Source organism: Dermochelys coriacea, chromosome 6, assembly GCF_009764565.3.
Source record: "Dermochelys coriacea isolate rDerCor1 chromosome 6, rDerCor1.pri.v4, whole genome shotgun sequence".
Classification (NCBI taxonomy): domain Eukaryota; kingdom Metazoa; phylum Chordata; order Testudines; family Dermochelyidae; genus Dermochelys; species Dermochelys coriacea.
The window spans coordinates 116,738,720-116,760,020 of NC_050073.1; positions in this window are offsets into that span (position 1 = coordinate 116,738,720).

A 21,301-nucleotide genomic window follows, 5' to 3' on the forward strand; every position below is an offset into this window, starting at 1 on the left:
ATGTTGCAAAAGGTGTTGTCTCAGCGATTAAGCCAGACTCTTTTTTTTGGTTCCCTTTATTTAATATGAGAAAAATAGGAAAGAGAATAAATAAGATGAGGAAGGAAAATGACACACAAGGAAGTGGATGACAGCAGGCACCCAAGATTCATATGCCTGGCGTTGTCCAGGATTTAGCTGAAGCTAGTAGAGGGTGATGTTATCTGTTCCTCTCTTTCTGGCCCAGTCTGGTCAAGATCCCTTTCAGGATCAGGATCACAAAGACCCAGTGGTGTCACGGTGGATTGCGGATTCCCAGAAGACAATGGGGGTAGCAGCCATGATAGTAAAGCTTGCTCCCTTCCAGTCCACACATCCCCCTTTATTCCCATTTAGTGACCCCAAGCTAAACAATATCCAAGCAGGGGTGGCAACCTCATTCCATTAGAAGTAGCCAAAGAAAACATACTTCAGTGACTTCATTTATGAACATTTCCTCCCATTTCTAGAATTTTTCTGCTCATTGTCTCATCAACCTGTGACTTTACTAGAAGCCTTGAAGACCACTTAGCACGGTTCTTTTAACTTCATTTCATTTCATTTCAGTCTGTCTCCAATTTTTGCTGACTTTCATGAACAATTTTACGTAACAGACTGAGTTGGACTTTTGTTAGCGTACAGGCCTCTGCACTCCACTCCACTGTAGACCCAGAATAGCTTTCCCCTTTTCAGAGACCAAAGTGGTCTCCTTGCATCCTCAAACCAGTCTTTGAAACACCCACTGCTGTGCATTGCCTCCATTAGCTACCTGAATTCTTCATGCTGCCAAGCTCATTCGCCCAGGAGTTGGAGAACGCTCTTTGGTTTCTTCCATCTGACTGAACTTCTGTTTTGAATTAAAATAATTTACTTTTAAGAAAAAGATTTGGAGTGACACAAGAACACGATTTTAATGTTTCCTGTTCACCAAGCTCAGCATGGCTAGTCATGGCTTTTGTTATATTTTTTAAGACGCGCTACTTTTCTTGAGTAGATGGAAGAACACTAAATCAGAAAACACAAGCTCAACTATAACTTTATTCACATGAACAGGCTCCTTGAAGTCACTGGGTTTACTCATGTGAGCAAAGTTATGTGTGTGCCTCGATGATTGGGACCCGAGATAGAAAGGCGTTGGAAGCATAACAATAGCCCTGCCTCATCTCTCACAGAGCAAGTCAAAAATAATGGTACCATGTGAATAAAGAACAAACATAATCATCAAGCCCTAAATATTTCTAGAAAATTAGCACCTTTTTCATAAAAGTAACTAATCCTGTGAAAAAATGGTACAAAATATTAACTGTCATCTTCTGTGTCCCACTGTAATCAACATGCATGGAGTACCTCTGATGTGTTCTCAAAACTGTTACTTAAATACCATTTAAGGTCAATTAAATAAACAGAATTTTACAGCCTAATGACATAAAGACATAAATAACATAAAGACCTGTAATGGTCAAATGGTTTGGTGTTTAGCCCTTCTTGATTTAAAACAGCAGTGAAAAATGTTGGAACCCTTGAAGGTGATTTTGAAGATGGAGAAGCGATTGTGCTGCACAAACAGCAATCAGGGACGATTAAATGAACAGGGACAAGTGCCTCATTCTCTGCAGAGACTGTATGGGAAATGGCACTTTACATTTCAGTCTCATTGCATTTAAAATAAGGCCCCCAGCTAAGTCATTTTTCAAGTCCAACTCCAATCAAAAGATATTGCTTAAAATCTTCCTATTACTGTAGAAATGAAAGGAATGATTATTGTGTATGCTGATGAGCCTAGACGATTGTCTTGGAAAGAATTTGACAGTGTTGTCTACCAGTCCCATTATAATGTTATTACAGCCTCTGAAGAATACTGACAAGGCCTGAATACTAGAATGAGTGTTGGGGTCGTTTAGGATAGCTCTCTGTGGCTGCAGATTTTGTATGGTTTCTCAAAGATACTGTATTCTGTACTGTATATAGATTTTCTGTCCAGGTTTACTCTTAGGCTGATTCTCAGACAGCCTTTATAGTTACTGATTAACAGATTGGTGTACACTTTAGCGAGGTACAGAAAATAGAAACATGTAAAGGGTGAAAAAAGGACTTTTAGAATGAATTCTAAGTCCCCATTTTGCAGTTCTGTCTTGTTAAAAGCTTATGAAATATTCACTGTTCATAAACAATATTTTCTATAAGACTTTTATAGTCAGCATAGACTGTTCTTAGCTATATGCTCCTTGAAAAAGAATATTTATGTGTGGAAGTTGCATCATTCCAGTGATTTTCTTTGTGAAGGCAGGGAATGTATAGTACTTTCATACCCCTTAGAGCCTGGGGCTTTTCACACCACACCAGCTGCCTGAAGTTGGGCACCTCACTTTTATTCAGATGTTTAAATACAGATTTAAATGCCTAAATTTCAAGACTTGAAAATGTTGCCCTATATGTCTTCTGTGCATTAAAATCACTTTTATTAGCATTCACACTGTTAATGAGGAATGAGGAGGAAAGATGACAAGGGGGATGAAATGGGTATGTGCCCGTGCAGTGGAGGGACAGACTAGTTATTTTACTAAGGGCTAGACTGTGGCTTTACCAGGAGCCATGTGTCAGGGGCAGTGCAGACTTGTTCTTCTCCAGGAGCAGACCCTGGGTTGAATTGTGATTCAGAGTCACAGTTCAGCCCTTGCTTCCCTCTTGCTCCAGGGGCAGGGACTAATTTGTGCCAGTCCTATCCCTAAAGCAGCTTGGATCCCCCACTGCTCAAGCAGGTCAGTGCATAGGAGGGGCACAAAGCTGGCCTGTGTGAGAGAAGGAACAGGTGGCTCAGCATCAGCTGCTCTATGCATCCACACACAGACCAACAATGCATCCCACCTGCACAAGGGAATAGCACTTTATGCCCCTTACTTCTTTGCCAAATCACACTGAGTCCCATAGAGCCAGGCCAGACGTTTCTGTTCATTGTCATTACAACTGTAAAATGCTAGGACTGCATTTGTTTTGTAATTCATATCTATATATTTTCTTGATACAATTTCACCAAACACTTGTCAATGTCTGTCACACCTTTCTTCAGCCCAGTGTCTCCCATAATTCTGGTTTAAAGCTGCAGCACAGCCAGGCTGACCCTATTCCCTTTCCAGTTTGATCTTGTCTCTGTGGCAGCAGTCAGTGGCCATTCTTTGCTCCCATCCTTTCCTTTGCTTCGTTATTTTAAATAGTTTTCAGGCAGTAGCAAGCAGCATTCTTTGTTCTCTCTCCTCCTGGACTAGGCATTCAGCAGCAGAGTGGCTGTAGTTACCTGGAGTCTCTGCTGCAGCACCTCCTTGCTGGGCTCCTCTTCTTCCTTTCAGGTATGGCAGAGCAACCATGCAAGCACTCGGCTAAGTCCGAAAGGTGCTCCAACGGCAAGGCACGTGTAACAGGCTCTACAGAAGGTGAATTATGTCCTGCCTGTTCGCAGCCAGCTGACTCTAACATTGCTAGGGCATGGAGCTTTGAATCCAAGAGGCATGTGGGGTCCCCTATCACCCTACAAAGCCACGACTCCCCCCAGAGAAGCCCATCCAGAAGACACAGAGCAGAACAAGGAGAATTGCTAAGGACAAAGAGGACTTCATTCAGCTGGCCTAGGAGGGTAAGTCCTGGGGCAATACAGGATCACAAAGATGAGACACTCACGTGGCTCCCAGCCCCTTTCCCAAGTCCTAAAATGAGTCCTACATTCTCTGGGGAGAGAACTAGATCCCCTCCTTCTCAGTCTTAGGGAGCTCTGGCAATGAGACCCAGTCCCCCGACCAGGAAGAGTGGAAGCCTGCAGGGGAAGATGCTAAAGGAGACATATCTAGAGGGCTCGGGTCTTGGCAGAAGGCACTGGATGCCTGTAAGCACAAGGTGTGAGGAGGCTGCAGTTGCCCTGGCGCAGTGGAGCAAAGACCCCTGGCCAAGACTGCAAGAAAGAAGACGAGTCCCCGGTTGCGGAGGAGGCCACTCCACCCCTGAACGGTTCCTGCCCATGGACCACTTGCACACCCCTGGCTGATGAGTGAGCAAGTGGGGTCATGACAGCAGAGCTGCAGAGGGCTCCCTGCGTGCTTCTGAGGCCAGTGACACTGGATCCCTGCAGGCACAAAGTGCACAGAGGAAAGGTTGTCATCCCTGGTTGTGGAGGAGACCACCCTGCTGCTGAATGGTTCTGTCCCCAGCAGGAGTCTTTCAGTAGTGGGGTGGTCTCCCACACAGCTGGAGACTCCTCCTTCTCCTCATGACTCTGACTGGGGGGGGTCTCTGCTATGCCCATCAGGACTGCAGCCTGCCCCATACCTTGTGCCCTGGTGTCTTGGGCCCCTTGGCTGCACAGGGAGCCCTCCACACCGCCACTGTCAGCACTGCCCTAATCTTGATCTGACCCCCCACAACTGTAAAAATAAAAATAGTTAAAGATAGGGAAAAGAATCTTAAAAGTAAAAATCAATAAAAATAATTGAAATTATATATAAAAAAACCAAAACAAATCAAATTCTGCCAAGCCTGCCTATCTTCCAAAGCGATCGGGGCTTTGCTCTCTTCCAGGAGACTTTACATACTAAAAGTCTGTTCCATCATCTGGACCAAATTCTGGTTTTGGTACCAAAAACACAAAGAAAATTCCAGTTATTCTGGACATCCTTCAAGAGGGTGTGGATAAGGGAGTTCAGTTCAGCACCATCGTACATCAGGTGTCAGTCCTCAGTTGTGTGGTGTTTGCAAACTCTTCTGTCTCCTTGGCTGAGAAGTCTCAGGTATCCAGTTTCCTCAGACAGGCCAGACTAGCCATCAGGCTGATCTTTACTAACTGGGACCTACAACTGATGTTGAAAGCCCGAACCATCCACCCTTTTGAGCCTCTGACATCTATATCAGCATTTTACTTATTTACCAAAATCTGTTTTCTGGTGGCCATCGAATCTGCTAGATGAAGTTCTGAATGGGCAGCCTTATCCAGGCAGGATCATCACTGTATGTTCCATCATGACAAAGCAGTGCTAAGAACTCCAGAAACATTCTCGCCTATGGTGAATTCTCCTTTCCATGCCTCACAGGAGACTAAAAAGAAAAGGAGTACTGTCTGTCTTTCATTCTCCCCAAAGCCACAGCGCCTGACTGAGAAGTTGTGGCATGCCTTGGATGTCAAAAGAACACTAAAGATTTATATCAAATGTACAGAATCCACAAGGAGATCAGGCTCCCTATTAAGTTTCCTTTCACCCAAAGTATCAGGCCTCAGAGTGTCCAAGCTCTACCTTGTCAGATGGAGCAGACTATGTATTATTGAGGCATATACGCCATCTGGCGTTCCTGTTGCAGAAGGAATCAAGGCACATTACACAAGATCCACTGCAGCCTTGTAGGCCAAAAGAGCATGTGCTTCCACGACAGATCTGCTACGCAACGATATGGTCAGCAGCCCACACCTTTATCAGACATTACAGAGTGGACTTTTTACCTTCTGTGGAGGCTTCCTTTGGCAGGAAGATGCTGCAGGTGATAGTCCACTAAAAAAAGTGCCATTAGGGTAATTCTCAAAATGTTTTTTTTCCTTTTTCTTTCTGTTTGTTCTCCTAACCCTCCCTACTCCTGTTCGCTGCTCACTACTTCCCATATGTATCAGAATTGTGGGAGATGCTGGGCTGCAGATGAGAACATTTCTTACCCAGTAATTTCCTTTCTGCTAGCACCATCTCCCACAATGCTACCTCTGCCCTGGATGGCTTTTCAGCCCAGGGTCCATTTTATATGGACAATTACTGGATAGGTAATGACCTACTGTACATAGTTACTTGCGTGGATTTGGACTTATTGTTTCTAATTATTTTCTTCACGTTTTTACACACCTTTGGAATGAACCATCTGGTGGCAAGCTGGAGAAGGGGGCGTGGCCAGCGTGGGCTGTGCTGCAGTTTTGAACTACCTCCCAGAAACTGCAGACCAGAAGGGAATAGCCCATATGTATCAGAATTGTGGGAAACAGTGCTAGCAGAAAGGAAATTATTGAATAAAATATTTCCATTTCCATGGAAATTTATAAAAAGAAATCTGAGGCCTTGTCTACACTTGCGGCAGCATATAGTATATGTATAGCTACACACCTCAGAAAAAGGCAGACTGTGTCCACACTGTGATGTGTAGAATACACACTCTAGGTCTTTGGGGGTCTCTCTACTCAACTAAGCACTGCCGCACTTACATAAATACACAGCTATTTATACCCGTGGTAGCTGGGCATGCAGTGTATGTACTCTGCATACCCTACATGCTGCTGTAAGTGTAGACCAACCCTAAGGGGAAATATGTTAATTAGCATTTAAGTTAAACAAACCAACATCTCTTATCTGCACCTATGGACAGTCAAACAGGAATGAAACACATGGTTACAAGTAGCAAGAATCTAACATGAAAGACGTGTACTGTATACATCCCCAAAGATACCAATATGGAACAGCTGAGCTCTGAAAACAAAACAGGGAAATATTATGGTCAAAATGATAAAACGGGGATAGCAAAATATCTCTGTTATTTCAAGATGAATATTTTGTATCCTTTAATTCCTATTCTATAGTAAAACTATAAGGACAAACCACAGTGTTAAGGTGTCTGACTGAGAAATAAAATATGGCTAAAAATTGGACACAGTGATATTCTTCTTCCTCCCAATATAACTCTCTAGACCTGTTAGGGGAAAAATGCAGCATTAATTTGTAAGCATAGCAGAGCAAATGCAAGTACCAAAATTATGAAGAATTTGGACTAGAAATTATTTGGGACTACATTTGTTGGAATGCTTGCAAAGCCTCCAGGACTTGTAAATTGTCATAAACCCAACAAGAAAATCCATCCATGGGAGAATAGAAAAAGGCACGAACCATTGAGGTCTGGGGAAGGATGTCCACTTAAATTGCATCATTCTCTTATGAGCCCATCCGAAGAATGAAAATGTTGGAGAGTCATGGTCAGAGAAAATGGGCCAGGTCCTGCCACTCACACTCATAATGAATACGGTCTTATTTGGCAATAGTCTCAGATTTCAATGGGACTGCTTATGGGTTAAGGTACCACTCAACAGGCCTAAGGGTGACAGAACCGGGCCCAATCTAAACAAAGGATTTAACTAAAATACTTTAAAAATATTCCTTAGGGCTTTTGCCATTGACTTCAATGGTGCCCAGATTTGTCCCTATGCATTAGAGTATCTATATAATAAGATTACAGGATTGTCATTCTGTTGGTGTGTCACTCTAGAACAGGGGTGGACAAACTACGGCCCGTGGGCCACACCTGGCCCGCAGGACTGTCCTGCCCGGCCCCTGAGCTCCTGGCCAGGGAGGCTAATCCCCGGACCCACCCCTGCTGTCTCACCTCCTCTGCAGCACCACCACAGATTGGGCAGCTCAGCTTGCGCCCGCCCACCTCCCAGGCTTTCAGATAAGCTTGTCCTGCCGCTCTGAGCAGCATGGTAAGGGGGGAAGGAGGCAATTGGATAAGGGGCAGTTAGAGGATGGGGCAGTTGGATGGGGTGGAGGTTCGGGGGTGGAGTAGTCAGGAGACAGGGAACAGGGGGAGTTGGATAGGGGGTGGGATTCCGGGGGGGAAGGAAGCAGGGGGGCAGTTAAGGATGGGAGTCCAGGGGGGCAGTCAGGGGACAGGGAGCTGGGGGGTTGGATAGGCGTGGGAGTCCCAGGGGGCCTGTCAGGGGGCAGGGGTGTGGATAGGGGTCAGGGCAGTCAGGGGACAGGGAGTGGGGGGGTTGGGTAGGGTGTGGGGTTCCGGGGGGGTGGTTGGATGGGTCGGGGGTTCTGAGGGGGCAGTCGGGGCGGGAAGAGGGAGGGGGCGGGGCCCAGGCTGTATGGGGAGACAGCCTTCCCTACCCGGCCCTCCATACTGTTTCGCAACCCCAATGTGGCCCTCAGGCCAAAAAGTTTGCCCACCCCTGGCCTAGAATGTCTGTTGAGTTAGTTTGAAGTGATGGGAAAAGCTACAGGTATGGCTGAGAGCTCTTTTTGTTTAGAATAGCACCAGGTTCAATTTCACCAAGATTCGCATTCTGTTACCATCCAATTTTTTAATTCTCAGCCATTTTGGCTTAACAAATTACACCCATGTGATGTACAGCTATAGTAAGGCATGTATCTATGCCATGCCAAGACTCCTAGATCACTGTGATATCAGAGGGAGATATCAGAGTTAACTCAGCCAGTCACCAACCTCACTCCACAGCTGATTTGTATGCAACAATTTCACTGGTTGTATGAGGCAGACTGCACAGATGGTGGATTACTTGGCCCAATTGCCATGTCCTTGCAATAGCATGGGCTTTCAGCTACTAGTACAATAATAAGTATACTTTAGCTTTTCTTAAGCTTTCATGGGTACTTTGAATATGTAACTGTTAAATATAATTATATATTTGCATATAATGGAAGTAAACTCCACCCATAGCCAGTATCAGCCCCTGGTGAAAAAGGAGGAGGGTTGGCATCAGACTTGCAGCCAGCAGTAAATCTTTGTCAAAGAAATCCATGAAATGAGACACCATATGAAATGAGGGCATTCCTGGGAAATGAAGTGTAGTAGAGTGTTACTACAAGGGTTACTGCATTATTTTGGACAGATGCGATCAAGGAAAAGAATCCAGAAAATAAGTTTGGTATCTAGTAATATGGGGCATTAAGTGGAAAAAGTGCAGAGCTGGTTCAGACACTGATGAAAAGGAAAGTATAGACTGTATGCATTAAAGAGGCCAAACGGAAGGAAGCAAAGGCAAGAGATATCAGGGAAGGTTATAAGCTACTATACTATGGCATGCTGAATAAGAGAAATTGATTTGGTATAGTTTTAGACAAAGTGATGCAGGAATGCATAGTGGTTGTGGGTATGGAAAGTGATAAGATAATTCTGGTTAAGTTGCTCTTGAAAATAGCCCCCTATATGTTGCATATGCACTCCAAGTGAGATGTGCCAAACAACAACAACAAAAAAGGATTGCTGGGGGGAAAATGGACATTGTTGTACAGAAAGTGATAAAAAAAATGAATAAGTCATCATTGGAGCCAACTTAAATGGTCACTTGGGGAGAGATGGTAAATGCTTCAAAAAGTACGTTAGCAGCCGTGGATATGGACATACAAAGAAGGAAGGGAAACTATCTTACAGTATTAGACATATGATTTGATAGACATTAATACATTTTTCACTAAGAAGGAAGAACATTTGATTACCTATAAGAGTGGTGGTATGAGGCTGCAGATTACTTCCTGATAAATCGAGCTGAGCTGAAGAACATACAGCATAGAATGCTGGTTTTTGACTATGAATACACATCATACAAGAGATGAAAATGGTCCAAAGCAGTACAGAAAACAAAGCGGGGGAAGCTTAATGAAGTTAGCAAGGAGTTTAAAATGAAGGTGTTGGAGAAGATCTCTTTAGAAGGGTTAAGAGAAAATACGAATCAATGGTGGAATCATATTACAAGCAAAATTCAAGAATGTGCAAAGAGCCTGGCTGGTGAAACAAAAGCAAGAGCCTTTTCTCCCAATGAGATCTGGTGGAATGAGACAGTTGGAGAGTTTGCAAAAGAAAAGAAAAAGTGTTTTCAATTTTGGCAAGTGATGCTTCAGCGGCAGGATTTCCAGAAATGTAAAAAAACAAAAAAAAAAATAGTGAAGAAATGGTCGCAGCCACTAAGGCTAACACCATGAAAGCTTATCTGCCTGTCTTGAAACGAAGGAGGGCGAGAACAAAATATATAGACTGGCAAAGACTCACAATGAGAGAACTAAAGATATCGGTGAGATCAAAGTAATTAAAGATGAACGTGGAACTATGTTAATCAATGAGAACCAGATTAAGGAACAGTGGAGAAATTACTTTGAAAGTCTTATGAATGAATAGAACCCAAGAGAACCAAGCTGTCTGGGTCTGGTGGCACCAGTCTTAGAAAAAGTAGTTGCAGAAGCAGGGCTGTCCCTACCCATACGCAAAGTACGCAGCTGCATAGGGTACCAGGCATTTCCTGGTGCTCTACACAGCTGTGTGCTGCTGCAGCCCCTGCTTCCTGCCCCTGCTCCGCCCCACTCCCCTGAGGACTCCAGCAGGGGTTTGGCCTGCACTCACTGGCCGTGGTAGGTGGAGCAACCCGGCCCCAGCCCATGCCACGCTGCCTGCTCTCAGCCACGCCACCAGTGAGTGCAGGGGGGCGGTTCCCCCCTGCCACCGAAGCCTGGGAGCCAGAGGAGCAGAGCAGGAGCATAGCAGGCTGCAACCAGGTCACTCCACTTCCTGCCGCCCCCTGAGTGTGGGGTTGGGCCTGTCCATCAATCACTGGGGGGCAGGAAGTGGAGTGACCTGGCCCCAGCCTGCTCCACCAGTGAGTGCTGAGGGTGGTTCCCCCCAACCCTGCTCCTGCCCCCCTGCAGAGGCCTGGGGCCAGTCCTGCCCTCCCCTAGTGAGCTGTAGCTCACGAAAGCTAATGCTCAAATAAATTTGTTAGTCTCTAAGGTGCCACAAGTACTCCTTTTCTTTTTTGCGAATACAGACTAACACGGCTACTACTCTGAAACCTGGAATGGAGGAGGATTCAAAATGTAGCTGAAAGACCAATAAGAGCAAAAGATACTAGCATGACCTAACAATCTAGCAGGAGAAATGTGGTCACAGAAGAGGGACTTCCTGCAGAAGAAATGATATTTGTGGTTATTTGGGCTGTGTGATGGGGTGTACCAGGCCCTGCTGCAGAACACATGGTCCTACTACCCCCTGCCAGAAAGGAGCAGCAAAGGTGGGTCCTAGAGAGGCCCCATGGAAGTAGCCAATCATAGCCCAGAGCAGGTTCAGATAAAAGTTGCTGCAAGGCCTTAGTAGGTCAGTTCTTGACGGGGACCAGGGGCAGGAAGGGTGCTCCTCTCTGGCCAAAGAAGCTTCAGAGATAACCAGAGTTTGGTTCTGGCTGCATTTGCTTAAGATGGGATAGAGAGAACCTGAGAACTTTAATCTGAGCTAAGGGATGAAGATAAAGAGGCCAGGTGGGAAGAGGCCCAGGGAAACAGCAGCAACATACTGAAGTGAGCAGTATCTGGCTGTTGTTTATACAGTCCCTGGGCTGGAACCTGGAGTAGTGGGCAGGCCCAGGTTCCCCCACCAGCTGCTGGTGAAGTGGCCTAAGCCCTGAGAAGGGGACAAGACTTGTTCTGAAACCTGAGAAAGGGGTTGAATTTAAAGACTACAGAGCTAGGGCTGAGGACTGTGGTGAGGGTAAGATAGACAATTTTTATTGGACTTTTTACTACTGTGTTGGACTTTATGACTTGGCTGGAGGGCTGAGCCACTGAAGATCTGCCAAGTGAGGTTGACAACCTACAGAGGGCACCAGGAGCAGGAAAAGGATGGCAGTACTGCCGTAGCAGGAGATGCTTAAGAGGTGAATGTCCCACATTACAGGTTGTTAGTCCAAAACCATGTTTCTTTGGCACCTATACAGTATGCCAAGGGCTGACAAACTTGTGAGCTGGTAACATACTATTCAAAAAGATGGACAGATCTGTAAGTAGCCAAGAGGCCATGTAGGAGCATTGTGTGTGTACTATAGGCAGGATTTCAAGCTCGGAGAGCTGACCAGCCTGAATTTTTAACACAACTACTTCTGCTTTAGGGAAACTGTTGGCTTGTTTGTACTGGGCAAAGTCAGGGATTGAATGAAGCAGGAGTGGGAATAGTAGGAGCATAGTTCCTATTGTTAATGCGTGTTGCTAAAGTTGGCTTAATACACATCACATTGGTAGATGCGCAGGTGAACGAGCCTCTGATAGTGTGCTTGATGTGATTAGGCCCTATGATGGTGTCCCCTGAATAGATATGTGGACAGAGTTGGCAACGGACTTTGTTGCAAGGATAGGTTCCTGGTTAGTGGTTCTGTTGTGTGGTTGCTGGTGAGTATTTGCTTCAGGTTGGGAGGCTGTCTGTAAGCAAGGACTGGCCTGTCTCCCAAGATCTGTGAGAGTGATGGGTAGTCCTCCAGGATAGGTTGTAGATCCTTGATGATGCGTTGGAGAGGTTTTAGTTGGGGGCTGAAGGTGATGGCTAGTGGCGTTCTGTTATTTTCTTTGTTGGACCTGTTCTGTAGTAGGTGACTTCTGGGTACTCTTCTGGTTCTGTCAATCTGTTTCTTCACTTCAGCAGGTGGGTATTGTAGTTGTAAGAATGCTTGATAGAGATCTTCTAGGTGTTTGTCTCTGTCTGAGAGGTTGGAGCAAATGCGGCTGTATCGTAGAGCTTGGCTGTAGACAATGGATCGTGTGGTGTGATCTGGGTGAAAGCTGCGCATCTACCAATGTGATACATGCCATCATGTGCCAGCAATGCCCCTCTGCCATCTACATTGGTCAAACTAGACAGTCTCTACGTAAAAGAATAAATGGACACAAATCCGACGTCAAGAATTATAACATTCAAAAACCAGTCGGAGAACACTTCAGTCTCTCTGGTCACTCGATTACAGACCTAGATTACAGGCTATTCTTCAACAAAAAACTTCAAAAACAGACTCCAACAAGAGACTGCTGAATTGGAATTAATTTGCAAACTGGATACAATTAACTTAGACTTGAATAGAGACTGTGAGTGGATGGGTCATTACACAAAGTAAAACTATTTCCCTATGTTATTTCCCCCACTCACCCCCCGTCTGTTCCTCAGACGTTCTTGTCAACTGCTGGAAATGGCCCACCTTGATTATCACCACAAAAGGTTTTCTTACTCTCCCCCCCACTTCCTGGTGGTAATAGCTCATCTTAAGTGATCACTCTCCTTACAGTGTGTATGATAAAACCCATTGTTTCATGTTCTCTGTGTATGTGTATAAATCTCCCCACTGTATTTTCCACTGAATGCATCCGATGAAGTGAGCTGTAGCTCATGAAAGCTTATGCTCAAATAAATTTGTTAGTCTCTAAGGTGCCACAAGTACTCCTTTTCTTTTTGCGAATACAGACTAACACGGCTGCTACTCTGAAACTACAGAAAAAGAGGGCAGTCAAGAAGGAAAGTTTCCTTTCAGCCCCAGAGAGAGTGGAGAATGAAAAAGGTTAATGGCATTTCCAGATCCTTTTGTATCTTTGTGGTAGGCCAAAAATAGATTTCAGACAAGTCCGCAGAACCTCAGAAGGTGCAATGTCCTGTTCTGCAGTCTCCCTGAGTTTTGGTTATGTAAGAGGATGATAAACTTACTTTGCAAACAGACTGAATGCAATAGCTGAAATGCAGTAGAAGCTAATACTGCATCTTTTCACTTTAAAGAAACCCAAAAAGTTCCAGCAGTTTGGCTGAACCAGTAGGCCATTCCATTTATGGATATGTAGTACCTGCTAACATGTATGCTTTTGTGAATTACTGGCTCATCACCAGCTGGAAGCTTGAGATCCGAGAGTGAAAATCTCATGCCACTGTATATCTTTCTAACAGCAATAGCTTTAAATTACATGATGTCCTAAATTTAACTGTATGGAAAATTTCTAACCAGTCTATTTTTCAGCTGAAAAGGATCCCCAACCTTTAGAAAGTAAAATTAATTTAAATGATGTAGATCCTCACATCAAAATCCGCTTCACACATGTACCCCCTCCCATCCACGTTTCATCCCTTCACATTGTAGTATGACTAGAGGATCCAGATGTATCTGTTCTTTCATCCAGAATGCATTAGAGTCTATCTTGTATTAATTTACTCAACTTACTTTTCAAATTTCACCTTCTTTTCCCTGTCTTCTCTAATTTGTTTATTCTTCCTTTTGAAATACTCAGCTGTGCCGTATATTTTCTCAGGTGTTGATGTGTATTGAACAGCCAAGTCATCCCAAATTACTCTTCTCTGTGCTTGAACTCAGCCTAAATTTAAACTTGGAAGAATAGTCAAAAGAAGTCAGCACAAAAGAAAGAAAATGTGTTCAGGGATAGTTCTCAGTGATGATGATCTTTACTCAGTCACAAATTTGAAAACAAGAGGACTGGATGGCTCAGGGGATTGGGAATGGCATATAGCTCTTTTCAGTTCTAGGCTCTTATTTCGAATCCAGCCCAGGTTAGAAGTATTTGAAAGCGGTTCTTTTCTGAGCACTGTTCAATGTGATGTCAGTAGTCCATCCTTTGGCTTGTTAGTAGTTTCAGAAGAGAGAGCTAAGATTTAATGGTCATGGGGCAGGAACTATATCCACACCCTTACAGATCATCAGCTCAGTGTTGAGGAATATTGGTAGGTCAGTGTAGGGAATCTTGCACTGCAATATTCAAGGGCAGTATCCATTCTCTTGTCAAATATGGGACTTGAGGCCTGTAAACCCGGCACTTTTCATGAATACTAACATATTAAAATTTTTTTCTTTTTAAAAAAAAATCTAGTGGGTAAAGAGGACCTCTCTACTAATGCATGAAACCACAGCTCGATAAGTCTGCAGTGTATTATATTAGTGCCTATCAGTACCTGTTAATTTTGTGCTTTGATGGGCACGCAACTGCACTTTAAGGGCTTCTATAGGTGATGCTTAAAAGCTTAATGACTGCTACATGCCTAAAGTGAACTAAAAAAATACATTAAAAGAACATTAACGATACAAGAGAGCCAATGAAAGCAATTACAGTTCAGGAATAAACCTTATTTGAGACCTCTAAGGTGTTCAGGACTTCCTTACTGCATGACTTCTTGCCCTGTTGTGCAAGGACCGAATACTGAATGTGGCCGATCTACTATTACCAGGGGGAAAAACAACAGCAGCAGCAACAATCTGATCCCAACACTAAATCAATGGAGTTCAAGCAGGGGGTGAAGCCGGATCAAAGACGTGTCAGACTTTTTATTAACTCACTCCAAAGAAACGAGGCACTCCACAAATGCACACACAGAATAATTAAAAGAATTAAGATAGGACTTAGTTTTTGTTGCAAAGCAACATGTTTTTAAGTGGAAGTTCACCATATGTTCTCCAATACCTAGACACAAAGATGAGCCACCTTAACCTCTTTCTTAATATGCCCCATTTTGTTATGCATTGGCGTACGCATTGCTGTACATAGCTGGTTTGACTTAGAGCTTTTAAGTCTTTAAATATCACTTATTGGGATTGTATAAAATTATATCAGCATTACTTGAGTGAATTTTTTTTTTAATTTCTTGCTATCTCCATTATACTGCAACATTTTTGGTTTTGAGGAGAAAGTAATGCAAATAACAAAATGCTGAAGGTGCTAGTAGATTTAATGCAAAGATTTTTTGGGGGGGTGGAGGAGGAAGGATTATGTCTTCCTCTTTTTTTAAGCAGTCCTATTATGTGCCATGTAACCGCAATCAAGGTAACAACCATAACATGATGGAATATCTTGTAATCCGGTTGTGGGTTTCTCTCTATAGAGACAGTCTCCAAGTAGATGAGTTTTAAATCTCTTAAGAATTAAGAAGGGTTTGGCAACCAAATGAATTGTTTTGGAAAAATCCTGTATAGATTGTGAAGAGGATAAAAAAGGGGAAAAAAATCGTATCTGTGGTGGTTAATCAGATGTTCTTTTGGAGTTACAATGATTTTCTTCTTAATTCCTCTTCTTGTTGACATTCATGTTAAAAAAAATGAGTACTATGTGCACTGCCTTAATACTATTCACCCTTGTATACATTATGAAATCTTTGCATTAAGCTAACTGAATGGATTGAATCATAATGTAAGGCAGACACTAAAAACAATTCACTCAGCTGTAAGATGGCATAAAAGCATAGTATAAATTGATACACTACAGTAAAAGTGTTAATAACTGCCAGTACACTGTACAGTAATTTGTTTTAAAGAGGTGATTGGACCTAGACAACTGAGAGCATGCATCATACTGGCTTAGTGGATCTGAATTGTTTTTGTCTTTAGATTTTTAATGTGTATGTACTTACCTTTTCACCAATATAGTTGAGACACTCTGGAAAAATATATTAGATGTATTAGTAATGCCAGGTTTAAATAATGGTAGACAATTGAACAATCAGCAGGTGATAATTTCCCCAGTGTATCTCTATTTATGGATATGTGATTTATTCCTGCAAAGGCTATATCATTTAATTACTCAATTTTTTAAAGAGCTTTGGAGTATCCTGGAAAAGATATTTATTATTTAAGAGGGGTCATAAAGGAAGATGTAGGCTAGTACTAATAATGCTTTAATTAATACATAAAATCAGGAGACAATTCTTTACATGGTAAATTAAACAGTAAAATATACCAATTTTGATCTGATTTGTGGTCCATTGAACTACCCTGCATTTATTTGCTTCAGCTTTAAATCCTTCCATTCTGGTGTTCTCCAGCACCCGTTATAGAATTGAAGCTTCCTTTTCACCTGTCTTAACAGTTTAACATAGATGTCTGGGTCCAGTCCATTGTTCCAATTGTATATAGTTTAAAAAGCTCTGCAGTATTTTACTCTTTCCATTGTATCTTGGCTTCCCTGAGTGCTCTGCTCGCTGCATTTTATTTGTACTAGCTCTGTTTTCTAAGCCCATTTATGCCTCTTTTTTTTTTCTGTACACACTTGTTCACTGGGGAGCTTAAATTGACTTCTCTCTATTCTGTATCCTTAACTAAAAATGCACCATTAAGGTTGATTGAAGTCTTTTGAAAACACTTCATAAAAAATGAAAAGCCATAAGAAATTAGGCTACCAGTGTTTGCAAATACCTGTTTTCAGCCAAATTGATGGGACGGAATAAGAAAGAATTGAAAACTTAAAAATGCTGTTGATACATGTTTATATGCTACCTATTTGTGTGAATTGGCAAAGTACACGTCAAACATTTTGGGGAATAAAATATTGAGAAATGTGCCATCCTGTAGGTTTTTGTTACTTGAACCCTTTTCATCTCTTAAACATAAGGCATACCTCTAAAGAGAAGAAATGCATTAACTAACATATGTAGATTATCCTGTTATTATTTTCATTATTTTTAAAGGGAAAAATAATTCTTGTTCTCAAAATGTTTCTCTTTAGTTAATATTGCCAGTCACCTAATTTTAAGCTGACATGAGTAATTTTTAAACCACACAACATATTTATCAGGATTAGAAAGAGTGGGTAAAATACTGCTTTAAAAACGAAAACAAAAATATTCAGTAAAACTGAAACTTTAAGGCTTCTTTCAGTGAAAAGACTTATGTGCAATGGCTGAAAACATTAGGCATGTCTAATGTTCAGTACATGTGCAACTAATTAACAAAGAAACCTTATTTCGCAAGTCACCCCCCAGGAGGACAGAGAGTAATTTCTGGACAGCACATAATTTGAGCGAGAAAAATTGTATGAACATATGAAAATGAATCTTACTTTAAAAAGAGAAATATCCCGAGGGATTTGCACAAAGTTTAAAAGGAAACAAGTGCTTCAGAATCACAAGTGATTAAATTGAAAATGGCAGCTAGGTTGTCAAAGCAGCTGAGACTGCTCCCACCAGTGAACAAGATAGCAATCAATCAAGCTGTTTCTAAACTCTCCCAGTGTTGCAGTTTATTACCAATAAATATATATTTAAATGCTTTAATGATTATAGAAAAGAATAATTACTGGATTTTAAATTTCTCATATTTCTTTTTTCAAACAATTGCCTTTTGAGACCTATAAGTTTGGTCTACAAACTAACAGTGGGATTTTTAATTTTTTTTTTAAAGCTACCTATAAATTCATTTTGGCAGTAGCTCCACCAAACTGAAATGTCTAAAATGCAGAAGAATTTCTCAAAAATTAATCAGCATACAACAGATTTAAAAACTCCCCCAAATTAGTTCTTCTCACCAGGGACTATTAAAATAAAAAATATGACTAATGATCAAACCTTTAGTTCTGTTAAATGAAAGCGTAGCCACAGCAATGTAACATTATCTTTAGCAATACAATTCATGTAGTTTTTTAAATTATTATTACTATTTTATATAAGCAATGGAAATACTGCCAGACCTAAACTATTATTTTATGGAATACCATGCACACACATTGCAGCAGAGTGCACGTTTTCCTTTAAGAATTCTCCTATTAATGGAGGAAAAGAGCAGTAAGATCAACAAGAAAAGTAGCTAAGTACATGGAGGTCATTCAGAAGCTATGAGTTCTATAGCAGTGGTACAAGAAAAAACTGTCAGTTTCCATCCCATTAAACAAGCTATGAGCTATGTGTTAGACTCACTGGGATTACCAGCAAACCCCTACCAAGATATGTGCTAGCTTCTGCTCACATAGTGCTATAAATTATTCAATTCCTTTTATGCAAATAATGTTTCATAGAAGCATAGGGAATCCATAATGGGAGGAAGAGTAACATCCATTTAGAAGAATTAAATGCTAGGTGAAATGTATGACACTTTGCAGACAAAAGTTATTGAAAATACCTTTTAAAGGTACACACACACACACGGAGCTTCCAAGTTGTGGGTTTTTTTATACATATCACTATCTCTGTATGTATGTATTTAATGCATCAACGGTTGCCCTTAGAGACACTCATTCCTGCATTAACAGGTATGCACAAGGGTAAAATCACAGAACTGAGGCCTCGCAGAGCATTTCTCTCTGATCTTCAAATCTAAGCCTTCATTTAAAAAAAAGTGAATGTTTGTAGGAAGCCAGGCTGGAAAGGGGGTTTTAAACAATGAAAACAGATTTTTTTTTTAACCTTTGGAACCAGAAAAACCAAGGGCCTTTTCTTCACTATTTTCGCATTGACTTCAATGGACGCACAGGGCCAAATTCATCCCTGGTGGAATTCCACTAGAATTCCGTGGGCCAAATCCATCATTGGCATAAGCAGATGCAACGCCATTGATTTCAATAGAATTAAGCTTGCTGACTGTAATGAAGGAGGTATAGCAAAGCTACTCTGAGCACATGGTCTCTTTAAGACCCTTCTCCTTACAAGAAGTGATAGATGTGCACAGAACACTATGGGTGCCTTCAGCCAGGGAACCGAGTGTGTATCCACTATCGGACCTTAAATCCTTGGTGTGGGCTCTTTTTGAGGTTTATCCCTTTTTTTTATAGGAATCTAATCAGAGAGAGTCCTTGTTGAACCGCCTGTGGGTTGTCTGCCCAATTAGTCCTGGTCTGCGCTAGCAAATCAGTCTTGCTTACCTGTGTATTAGCATTATCAAAATAAATGTTAGATAACTTGATAAGAAAGTGTTTAATGTTTTATACAATGCTTGTAGGATGCTGCATGTATTGTTCTCACTCACCTATATACTGCATGTTATAAAGTGATAACAAGCATTTGCTTTATAAACCTCTGACTATGTATCTCATCAAACAGGGAAAAAGCCTTGTGTAATGCAGATGGTGGTCTCTAACAAGAAGAGGTTAAATTTTGTTCATTACATGCAAATGAGCCATTGTACAAGATTAAAGATCATAGACTTTGATAAAAAGAAAAGGAGTACTTGTGGCACCTTAGAGACTAACAAATTTATTAGAGCATAAGCTTTCGTGAGCTACAGCTCATTTCATCGGATGCATTTGGTGGAAAAAACAGAGGAGAGATTTATATACACACGTGTGTATATAAATCTCTCCTGTTTTTTCCACCAAATGCATCCGATGAAGTGAGCTGTAGCTCACGAAAGCTTATGCTCTAATAAATTTGTTAGTCTCTAAGGTGCCACAAGTACTCCTTTTCTTTTTGCGAATACAGACTAACATGGCTGCTACTCTGAAACCAGACTTTGATAAGTGCATTCTTCCCGCCATCCCATGAAGAAGGGACTTGGGTGGAAATTATTGCTATCAGCTTGATTTCTGAGGGAAGAAGATATAAAAATGTCTCACAAGGAAAAATTATAATGCTGTCTGAACTCTCAAAGGGTCAGAGATTCTAAACTGAAGTGGGAGATTCCCCAGGGTTATCCCTGGGTTTGCCCTGAAAAACATTTTGAATTGACAGATCGCTACAACTTTGTCACTCTTAGGATTTAGTTTGTAACTCATTTGTGTTATATGCTTGCTTGCTTTAATCTGTAAATAACTCATTTCTTTTTCCTAGTTAATAAATCTTTAGATAGTTTATTACAGGATTGGCTACAGGCATTGTCTTTGGTGTAAGGTCTAGGGTACCAAATGATCTGGGGTAAGTGACTGGTCTCTTGGGACTGAAAGCAACTGGAATATTTTGCGGCGGGGGGAGGGGTGGTTTGGTTAGCGTAAATGACCATTTATCACTAAGTCCAGCTTGACTGAGTGGCAAGACAGACTGGAGAAGCTTAGAGGACTGTCTGTGACTCCATGGTAAGTCTGTTATAGTGATCCAGGAGTTCACATTTGTTACTGGGTTGGTGAAATCTAATCATAGAATGCACCACCAGTTTGGGGTGTCTGCCCAATTTTTGACTGTTTGGGGTCACCAAGACTCTGCCTGAAGGCATGGGACACTTCCATTCAGAGTTATACTCATGGCTTTCCAGATGGTTCATGGCTTGTGCACAGTCCACATGAGTGTCCCAAGAGCAGGGATCTGTATTGAACATCCTAATATGGACAATCATGTTACCCTCATTCTCCCTTCCCCTTCTCCGTCCAATTGTTGTTAAACCCACTTATTGCATCTTGCCTTAACATTAGATTGGCCTCCTTTCACAAGCATCTTCTTCCATGTTGGCCTCCTTTCACAAGCATCTTCTTCCATGTTGCCCCTACTGATGGAATGCTTACCCCAAAGCAAGTACCCTATCCTCCCCGAGGTCCCTGTTACCTCTCCCACAATGCCAATGAGACACAGCCAGCTGATAATAGCTAGGCAGGTTGGCTAAAGAAATTCATGAACCTTTCCAATTTGTTTATTTCAAATACCCAACAACCTTCAGACTGGCAAGTTATGCACACGAGACCTGCTCCTGGTCCCAATGAAGTCAGTGGCAAAAGGTCCCAGTGACACCAGTGGTGAAGGATCAAGCCCATAGATAGTTTATGTACTATGTAACCTGTGTTCCCATTTCTGCTACCCTTGTCTCCCCTCCTCATCCTCTTTGTTATCTGCTACACCCACCTGGTGCATCATGTCTTCATCCAGACTGCATGCTCTTTGGGGCTCAGACTTTCTCTCCATATAGGCCTTTCCATTGGTTTTAACAGGCTCTGCATCAAGCCCCAGGTTTGTATAGCTCCAGCATGATAGGGGCTCCAAGGCACCAACATAATACAAACAACAATCTGTACATGACATATGTTGCTACCTAGTAACTAAACCCCTGAACCTGCAA